The following is an 8877-nucleotide window of genomic DNA, read 5'->3' on the forward strand; positions in this document are numbered from 1 at the left end:
CTATGCACAGCGTGCAGAGTCCACACACACACACAAACACTGTACAGTTTAGGTGCGTGCAGCGCAGGCACTATGCGTGTTTATACATACACTATTCTTGTGTCAGTAATTTGAAAACAGAACTTGTATCATGCATGAAAGTTTTTCTTTTAATTACCAGGTCTTGGAGGTTATATACAAACCTCTGAGACCTGTTTTTGACACGGGGATGGATAGGAATGTGAAAACAGAAATTCGATTGAGATTTTTGTCAATCTTGTTTTCAACCCTTAATTTATTAAAATTGTGACCCGGTACTTTCCCTCGTGGCTTGTTGTTGACCTGCGTGATACAAACACGAATAAAAAGAAGAAGAAGAAGAAGAAGAAGAAGAAGAAGAAGAAGAAGAAGAAGAAAGAAGGAAAAACACTAAAACAAAACGGACGACAACAAGAACTTGATTACACAAATCCACAGATTAAGACACGGGTGGATTTCACAAAGGCAGTCCTAACTTAGGACCAGTCCTAGGCAATGCTAAGAGATAGGACTGGTCCTAAGTTTAACAGGACCAGTAACTCATCATAACTTAGGACTGGGCCTATCTCTTAGCATTGCCTAGGACTAGTCCTAAGTTAGGACTACCTTTGTGAAATCCACCCAAGGACACTATTGGTAATTGTCAAAGACCAGTCTTTTCACTTTCTGTATCTCAACATTATGCATAAAATAACAAACCTGTGAAAATTTTAGCTCCATCGGTCATCGAAGTTGCGAGATGATAATGGAAGTAAAAACACCCTTGTCACACGAAGTTGTGTCACTTTCAGAATGGTTGATTTCGAGACCTCAAATTCTAAATCTGAGGTCTCAAAATCAAATTCGATGAAAATTACTTCTTTCTCGAAAACTACATCACTTCAGAGGGAGCCGTTTCTCACAATATTTTATACTATCAACCTCTTCCCATTACTCGTTACCAAGTAAGGGTTTGTGCTAATAATTATTTTGAGTAATTACCAATAGTGTCCACTGCCTTTAACACTTAGTATGTATTCCTCGGAGGTACTTTCCATTTAGGCCACTGACTTCCCGCCATTTTATTTTCACACGGGGACACTAATCAGCACCCTAACTTAATTTGTTCTGCATTATAAACTGTTTCCCAGTATTCATTGTACAAAATAAGTACATCAAAATGCCCTATTACGGAATTTTCCCTTTTATATGTCATGTACGATTTGATGAAAATAGCCTAATTTCATCAAGTTCTACATGACATTTATAAATTAGGGCCTAAACACTCCATTGTGTTGAAAGTTTCTTATACAATGGGTCAGGTCAACAACCTTGCAATGGCATGCCGTGATGCCATTATGCCCCTCCCCCACACGCGAGCCCGCCAAAAAAAAGTCAAACAAAGAAAAGACAACCAAATAAATAAGTCAAACAAAGAAAAGACAACCAAATAAATGAAAGGTGAAGGGGAAAAAAAGACCTGTCCGATAATTATAGGATTAAACGTCTGTGATTGGACCTTTTACTAATCGCGTTCATTTTGACTGGATTGGGGTTTACTGTGGAATGTCACCCGGGAAAGATCGTCATTGTTACGCAGACAATGAAGTTTTTGCGCTGGTCGTTTTCGATGTAGCCATTGTAGCAATACCTAATGGTTTTTTGGCGTTGCACTCGGTGTCGCGGACGAGACTGGAAGACAGCATGCCGTATCTCTCGGCTCCAACTATAGGACTAGGACTTCGCGTTTTTGGACGAACCTTACTGACAAATTTATCAAACTTCTTACCATGACCAATCTTCTGCATTCAGTTATACATTTCGAAAATAATTGTTGCACTTTAGTATTAGAACAATTTAAGGCTTGGTCAATATTTAAATGGCAAGGAAGTCTGAACTAAATTGACTTTTTTGTCACCAGTGGCAAAACATATTTTAAGCTGGATACTAAAAAAAAACTGTATACTCGAAACAAAATTTACTAGTTTGCCACATTAAATCTCTCGTTTCGACAAATATATGTTAACTTCGGATGGGCTGCGAGTGGCTGGAAAGAGCTCCCCTGAATTACCATAGCCTAGACTGCAGTTATATGAAACTTCACTACCGAACGCCATATTGTTGAGGCAAGGCTTGGATACAAAATCATAGTCATAACTCCACTTCGAACTCGAACTAACATTGATGGGTTTATGGGTTGTACTTTTTTATACATCGCGTGGGGAACGTCGGTTGAGGAAGACGGGGAACGACACTTGAAGCAGACCAAGCAGCGAGCTCGATCAGCCAAGATTCAACTAATGGGACTGACGAGTTGCAAAAACTACACCTTCCCGCTGACGGTTCTCGAAGGAACAGGTAAAGAACAACGAAGACAAGGAGCGATGTTATTTTCCTCGAAATATTATTTCATTTGAACGAATAACATTTTATTGCAAGGGATTCGGTAACGAAATATAATTAGTTCGTTTAAATTAAATAATATTTTCACTGAAGTAGTTGAACTGGTGTAAAGTCCTTGATATATTTTATAGCAATTGAGTTTATGTGATATATATGTTTTTTTTTTGGCATATTTTCTGAAGTACATCAGGCTGAGCAGAGCAAAACAACACCCAAAAGAATGGCTTTCAGTCGTTTTGTTGAAGAATACATCTTGCTCTTTATTTCTTTGTCTATATATTCACACATCTTTTCTTTGAATTCTATTACAAGTTCCCAAGTACACCAGGTTGTATTTCATTAATGTGAGTATTTTGTCAGGGCCCTCAGAATATTTTCCTTACGGAAGTGATTATAGGGCCAACTTTGGTCGTTCTGGTGAGAAAACTTGGGCAGCGTATCATGTCACATTATTTTGTGGGAACGAAATCATTTGAGGAAGGGAGCAACATAATATTTAATGTATACAATTTTTTTCATAACTTAAATAATTGTTTTCTCTTCAGGGTGTCTGTGTTCAGATTGGAGTTGAAGATCTATGGATATGTGGCCGGGTGTTTGTGTGTTTTTGTCTATGGATCTGGACGTACAATGGAATCACCAAAGGACCAAGGTAAAGAAAACTTCGCAACATCCGACCTCCACTTTTTAAGCTTTTTTTGTGCGACTCACCTGTTTGTTAAATGCTGAACTTGATTTCCCATTTTTAAAGGGGGGGGGGTATTTATAAAATCACTTGAGCAACTAGCATTGAATGAAGTCTAGTGAGGTTTATGAAGACCCCATACTTATTAAGAACTCACTCTGCGGTAGTGAAGTTAATAACGATCCACCTAAAGCCGATTTTAGGATAGTTTTTTTTTCAGAACTGAGAAGTCTCCCGAATTCCGAAAATCTACTCCGCGGTAGTAGAATATAAAGAAAGACAGTTCTCTATAGAACAAAATCTACCCGGCAAGTAGATACACACATAGTGTTTACCGCAAAGCAAACATATATTGAACCTTACCATGCAAAACAAATTAATAAAAGAAAAGAAATAAGAGAAAATGAAAAAAAGTTACACTATTACTAGAGTCAATTAGTGGAGGTCGGATAACGCAAGTTGACCCTCAAGATCAAGACAAGATGAAGACTGCAAAAAGTAAGAGAAGATCTAACCCGTTCTCTTGCAGAGTCCCTCCCCTCGTACCGCCCCTTTCCCCAAGATGTTCTGCGATCTTGTTATGTTGTCCTTGCTTGTAGAGCTTTCAAGGTGACTTCAGAGTTTCTTGGTGTTTCTTGATTTGCATATTGGTCGAAGCCAATGATGCTTTTTAATTAGGAGACTGGTCTTACTGGTTATTTCAGTCGGGGTTGAACAAGTCGTCAGTTGTCATGTTTATTTATAATTGTCATGATTTAATTTTCCAAAATGTGTATTGTTTAAAAAAAGAAAACTAAAACTTTAGTCATAACAATTTTTAATATTATTCTTTTAAAGATTAGTTATGGTTTTAAGAAAACAAATATACACAAAACATAGCAAAAATACATTCATAGGTTATTCACTTGTGATTGATGTTTAATGATTAATCCTTTGATCAGATGACACCGATTAATGTTTGATTTGGGATTAGTAAATAGATAATTTAGACTTGAGCTAAATTATATTTACAAATTCCCAAATCATCATTACATCAACTCTAAATAAACATCTTCAACTGAGCAAGAAAAACATTAGGCTTTTTAAAACTAATTTCAAATTAGTTACTGTTTTGGGAAATACAAAAAAGCTAAGCAAGGATAAGAAATATTTAATTATTAAATGATTAATCATTTTGATGATTAATGTTTGATTTGGGAGTATAGTAAATAGATAATTTAGACGAAGTGACTAAATGATATTTACATATTCCCAATATCAGCATTACATCAATTCTGAGTGTAAACATCCCAAACTGAGCATTTTAAAACTAAAAAATGATAAGACATTAGCTAAAATAACTCAAAAGCTGAAGCCTTGCTCAGTTGGATCAAGGTTCAAATAGATGAAAGTCCATTAATTATAGACCTGCATCAAATCGTATCGAGCGCATTGCAAAAATCTTCCTTCAGCCACTTATGCTGAGCGCTGCGGAAAAAAGAAGATGATCAAAAGAAAAGCTGAAGAAGGAAGATAACAGAGTAACAGGAGGGAATCAAGATCAGATCATTCACAGGAGAAAGACGCCGTTGATGCACTAGGTAATGTATCATGAACAGTGTATGCCTAGAGTATTCATAGTGTTGGCCTAGAGTTAAGACTACCCCCCCCCCCCCTTCTTTCAGAAGGTTTCCTGACGGGTAATGTATAATGTGTAGCTGGTGTAACTTTAGTCTTGATGATGAAGACGCTTCCCTCGACGTCCCTGATGAGTGACTGGATGCCACTGGATGCAACTGAAGACAGATGTTTGCAGCAAAGGTCAAGTACAACAGGTGAAGTATCAGGTACAAGTATCAGGGTTAGAGGTAAACAAAATAACCCACGTTTTCTCCACAGCTCTAACCTTTCTCCCACAGCTCTAACCATTCACCCACAGCTCTAACCTTTCCTCCAAAACTCTCTTTCATGCCACCATTTTTTGTTTTTTTTCCCTGTCTCTAACACAGTCTTCCCAAGGAGTATGATGAGATGAGGTCAGTTGTGTCAGCTGAGGTCAGGTGTTTAAGCAGAGGTAAAGTAAAATCGGTAAAGTGTGAGGGCAATGTGAAAGAAAAATCTTACCCTTCACTTTATTGCAAAACTGGATGATGTTGCAAGCCTGCCATTATGGCAGCTCTTTGACTCTGGATGGCATTGTTTTGGTAAAGTATTGGGGTTACTTCAGGAACTTACTTGTTGAACTTATATGTTTTATTTGGTGTGACCCCAAAATGCTAACCTTTCTAGATATTAGTTGTTTTCCCAACAGCAGATGTTTTTTTAATTGAAGATGATGAAGTTGTTTGTGAGCTAAAATCTTCACTGAGCTGAGGTGTTGGCTACACCTGCAGAGACATGGGGTCATGGAAAATATTTGGTAATGTATTGATAAGAAGTAACTTATTTTTGGAGGATTATGAACAAGTCTAAAAAAGTTCATCGATTTGGGGGAAAAAAACACACACAAAAATCAGATTTTGTGTCTCTCATCAACCAAATCTCTTTATTATCAAAACCAGCAGTCAAAATTTTAGTATTCTTTTTAAATTATGCATGAACAACCAGCCAACCAACGATGTAAAGTAACTTAGGAACCATTCACTTTCTATAGCAACATTGTTCGCAAAATCAAAACAAGCACAAATCTGTCTTGTGGCTCCTCTTTGACGCATCAAAAAGATGTGTAAATGCATTGATATAAATTTGTCTTAATTACTCTAAATTATCCTCAGTTCAGCTGTGTCTTGTGGAATGGTGATCAACAACTGGACCTGTTTGGATGAGCAACGTTGGAGAAGAAGGTTCAAATATCAGACATTAGTCTGCTTGGTTAAGTATAAACAACATTATAGATCTAAAACTTTTCTACAAAAAAAAAGTTCAACCTGCAAACTTAGCAAAATTTAGTTTAAGTTTTAGAATCAGCAATTTAAGTTTTCGCAGATTTTGTAAAAAAAAAAATTCTTGCCTATTCTTAGTTAATAGCAATAAACACACCATCCTACAACCCACTTTATCAAGTTTTTAAGGAAAGTTTTTAAAAAGACAATAAAGAAAACCTCATGCTTAAAGGAAAACTGCTTAAACTAAAGAAATTTGGAGGATGATGATTAAATCTTGTACCATTCAATCGATAACTTTGAAAGAAAAAATCCATTCATGAATCTTTCAAACTTATCTCCAAATTAATGTTAAAGATAGTTATAAACCATGCAGCTGTCAAATACTCTATAGTATCATTTGAGACAACCAACAACAAACAACAATCATTCTACAACAACCAACTAACAATGGAGATAAAACAGCTGAGACTCGGTTAACTTGCTTTAACAGTGTTTGTAAAATCCAAACAAACTGATCAAAATCCTTTCTGAAACAATGGAAGTAGTTTTTTTTTTTCAATTATACCAAAAATACGTGTACATGCCTAAAGATAAATTTGTCTGTGCCTAAAAAATTTCCCCTCAGCTCACCTGTATCTTGTGGAGTGTGACGACTATACGACTGGACCTGTTTGGATGAGCATTGTTGGAGGATACAGGGAGTGGTGACTACAACTGGACCTGTTTGGATGAACATCGGATGATATAGGTAAGTGGCAATTATTATAGTGGGACATTATTTGGATGCGGTTCGTTGAGGCTACAAATGCAGAGAGTCATGAACAACAGAATGCTTTGCAAGTAAACAAGACTCATTATAAGACTTTTCTTTGGAATAGAAAGTTCATCCCACACTTTAATTCGGCTAGTGGCATTAAGTTTCAGAAATAGAACATTTGAAGGTTTTATTTAGTCGAACTAAAAAACAAGTGCTTTCATTCCATCCTTTAGTTGTAATAAACACAAAAAAAACAACGGGTGGAAATCATGATTAAATTAGGTCAAGTTTTCAGACCGAAAATTATTTTGTTTTAATGACAGAAGAAGAAAACCTAAAACTGATTTGAGCTGATAGGGAATATGTTGCACACGAGAGCTTTAAAACAAATTGAAATATTTCCTGAAGCAATAGAAGTCAGCTCTTCTTGCAATTTTTCAAACAGACATAATATGCATAGAAATAATTTTGTTCTGTGTTTTTTTTTTTAATTCCCCCTGCGTCCAGCTGTCTCTTGTGGAGTGGTGACTCACGTTGCCCTATAGTGGATAGGCATCATTAGAGGCTACAAGGAGATGTTAGGAGATGTGAATACCAGACCTGTTTGAACAGGTGCAAAAAGTAAACTGGACCACGTGGTAAGTTTGAACAAAAAAATTTGATCCCCCAAATGTGACAACTTTTAGTATTTTTTTTTAGAACAAGCGTGCACCTGTAAAGGTTTCAAATAGTCGAACCGAAAAACAAAAACATTAAATCCCAACCTTTGGTTTGCAATGAACACACCATACAACCAACTTGTTGAAACTTCATTAAAATAGGACATCAAGTTTTTATGAAAAAGATAACAAAACTAGTAAAAGAAAATTTGGGTTAAGTGCGGGCAAAGAGTGAATATGAGACCGCTTGGTTAAAAAACTTTTCTTCAAATGGGAGATTCATCCCACAAACTTGGTAAAGGAGTTGATGTTTCAGAATAAACCACTTAATATCTTTTAAATCATCAATTTGAAAGTATGCATCCAATCCCATCATTGAGCTCGCCATAAACATACCTTGCAGATGAAGGATATTTTAATTTCAAATGGTCAATTTGTTTTAGAGAAAGGTTGATAAAAAACACATTAAAACTAATTGGAGCTGGAGGAATGCAATTTTCTTACGATAGAGATTTCATACTTAGCTATTCTTCCGAACAATTATTATTTGATTTAAAAGAGTTTATAAAAACTAATCATTGATTTTTTTCTACTCGGATTTAGATGATATTGGAGAAGACATACGCCAAGAGACTAAACAACGCTTTTTGGACTGTGTAACACCAGCTGAAGGACTGAGCTAGTCTAGCCAGATGACTCTCTGTAGTAAAGTACAACTCAACTGTTCAAGTGACGTAGTGATGCTGAGCCTAAATAACTTTGCTTTTTGGAACTTATGTCACCTACTGATGGAAAACTGTGCCAAGTTTAGCCAGATGACTCTCAGCTCCAAGTCCAACCGTTGAAGTGATTATGCAGGGATGTTGAGGTTAAAGACCAATGCTTCTTGAACTGTGTGCCACCAGCTGAGTGGACTTCATCAAGTCTAATTGGATGATTTCAACTGCTTGTGTTGCAGGGATATTGAGTTCATCCAACGCTTTTTGAACTGTGCCACCACCTGAGATCGAGACTAGCTCTTTTCAGAGCTTATCACTACCAGTTCAAATGTGACGTAGTGATGATGATGCTACATTTTATAACAACGCTTGTTTTACTGTCACCAACTGAACAAATCCAGCCGATATGAGTCGCCATATTTTCAACTGAAACAAGACACTCATTGAGGAGTGTAGGCCTAACTATATTAGGCTATGTTTGAATTTGCGGATCTGGCTTACACTGCTATTGCTATGGGGCCAAATATTATGCTTTAACGTAAGTTCATGTCTGAATCAAGCCGCATCCACTAATTCAGATATGGACTTAGTTTATTGTTTGCTCGTTAGGCTTTTCCTGAATCCATCAAAATCCAATTCCTGAAATTGCTCATTATTCACGTCAGTTGATTTGTTAAAAGTGCCAAGCATGGCTGGTTGCAGGGGAAAAAAAGATGTTAAAAATGGTATAATAACGAATGAGCTTTAAAGGCAGTGGACACTATTGGTAATTACTCAAAATAATTATTAGCAT

At 36.5% G+C, this 8877-nt stretch overlaps 1 long non-coding RNA gene across 6 annotated transcripts; it reads left to right on the forward strand.

Moving 5' to 3' along the window:
* Nucleotides 1-1690: 1690 nt before the first annotated feature.
* Nucleotides 1691-8533, forward strand: LOC117300588. Of its 6 annotated transcripts, XR_004520198.1 has the most exons (5): nt 1691-2355; nt 2946-3052; nt 5074-6697; nt 7214-7344; nt 7969-8533. It is a non-coding gene; the product is annotated as an uncharacterized LOC117300588 (long non-coding RNA). The 6 variants fall into 6 exon arrangements; XR_004520195.1 differs by lacking the exons at nt 1691-2355; nt 2946-3052 and having other exon boundaries at nt 3887-5483; nt 5839-6697; XR_004520204.1 differs by lacking the exons at nt 1691-2355; nt 2946-3052 and having other exon boundaries at nt 3887-5483; nt 5844-6697.
* The last annotated feature ends 344 nt before the right edge of the window (nt 8534-8877 follow it).

This window comes from Asterias rubens, chromosome 1 (assembly GCF_902459465.1).
Source record: "Asterias rubens chromosome 1, eAstRub1.3, whole genome shotgun sequence".
In the NCBI taxonomy this organism is placed as follows: Eukaryota; Metazoa; Echinodermata; class Asteroidea; order Forcipulatida; family Asteriidae; genus Asterias; species Asterias rubens.